Consider the following 2,072-nt stretch of genomic DNA (forward strand, 5'->3'; position numbering starts at 1 on the left):
GAAGGATATCTACCGTGTACGAGATCTGCTTTCGGAATTATTTCTGCAAACCACTCGTCACTCCTACATCTATACTATTATAATAAAGCGTAAACACACACTTCTTTGTTGCCATCTTAGTCAGCAATTAAAGCATATTTTTGAATAATTCTTTTTTTAATAAAAAGCCCTACTTACGTCACGCTTTAGGCTATATATTTTCATGCCATTAAACTTAGGGGGTAAATATTTGGGATAAAAACCCTAATGTGGGAAACAGACTATAAGTAGCTGCCAACATCAAGAAAGCAAGGTTGCCATCGTCATTTCATTTTGATATTTGCAATTGATAATTCGACACATGTAAACAATAAAATAAAAATTTCATTATTCTATGCGGACGAAGTCGCACGGGAACAGCTAGTGTAAAATATAGGCATAGAAAGTGATACATTAAGTTGAAATCAAGAAAAGGATCTCGACACTTTATTGATATGAACAGCGGGGAGCTACGCTTTTGTAAATTATTAATCCCCACTGGGTCAAATAAGTTGGTCGGACTATATGACAACTTTTTTAGCCTCGATTACATTCTTTTGTTTTTCTGAATAAATTTTAAATATTAAGGGTGAGTTGCACCATATCGCCGGTTACCGTTAAAGTTAAAATTATTTGTAACAGTAATATTTGGAATAACCTTAAAATTTACTAAGGATGGGTTACATTAACTAACTATAAACCTTAACCAGCACATTCCCGATGGTTACGTCTTCGGATGTTCATGATATTCACTACACCAGTTTTGCGCTGGTCAAAATGACGTCATATTTGACACTAATCATAACCGCCCGATTTTGGGCGGTTATAGTTAGCGTTACGGTTAGTGTCAGTTCGGTAGTGTCAACTGTCACAAGCTCTTATCTTCAAAAGCACAAATAATGGAAAAAGTAATGGAAAAAGAAAATTTCTACTATTATCCTATACGTAATCCAGAAGAATAAAGTCTTGCGTGCTCGGAAATAATGGATTTCCAAGATGGAACTCGAAATTTGGCCAAACATTCAGTTTGGACAAATTTCGAGTGTCTAAGGCCATAGCAACAGCTCTTGTCCCTTTTCTCTTATTTAAAAAAATGTCCTCCATAAAAGGTCAATTTATAATATGCATTGACAGGACAATTTATAATATGGAAAATAAATAAGATGCATTTATATTTGTATAATTTTATTGCTTCATTTTTGCTACATATTTGAGTAGTAAAGTAAATACAGTTTCAATAATGGCCCAAACTAGTTTATTTTCACAAGAATTTGCCATTTTCTCCATCTTCGTGGGCAAAAAGTTTATTTCACTATAAAATACCATGCGTATGATACATAAATATAATCGGCGAAACATGAATTTCCAAACATTTTAATTTACGTAAATGTCATTCTTGACACCAACTTGACACTTTAGTGACATTCAGGTTTAAATGTTTCCATTGTAAAAACGAAAAACACATAAAACCTCTGTGAGAATATGTTTTTGCACTTGTAACCCTATTATAACTTTAACGATAACCAGCGATTTGATGCAACTCACCCTTAGCCTTGATCATGCGTAATTTTTTCTGGCTTTTTCTAGAACGTTCGATAGAAAAAATAAATTAACTGATTCTTGAGTTTGCCACATCTATACTAAAGCGTAAATACACACTACTTCGTAGCGTAGGATGTCAGCAATTACAGCATATTGAATAATTCTTTCTTTAATAAAAAGCCCTACACTTACGTCACGCTTTAGTCTATATATTTTCATGCTATTAAATTCAAGGGTAAGTAAATTAAAAAAAAACATCACGTGGGAAAGGGACCATAAGCTACTGACAACATTAAGGGAGTAAGTTTGCCATGGTTGTCAATTGTGCATTTGACTTTTGTATTTTGCAATTGTAATAAATAAAAAAAAAAATTAATTTGATGCGGACGAAGCCGCACGGAAAGAGTTAGTTATTTTAAAAAAGAAACTATCTTTTGCCGGTGACTTCCTCCGCGTGGAATTTAACTAACAAAGCGAGTACTACGTATTCTTCCAGACTATCCAATACATCT

Source organism: Papilio polytes, unplaced genomic scaffold (assembly GCF_000836215.1).
Source record: "Papilio polytes unplaced genomic scaffold, Ppol_1.0 DF824080.1, whole genome shotgun sequence".
Taxonomy (NCBI): Eukaryota; Metazoa; Arthropoda; class Insecta; order Lepidoptera; family Papilionidae; genus Papilio; species Papilio polytes.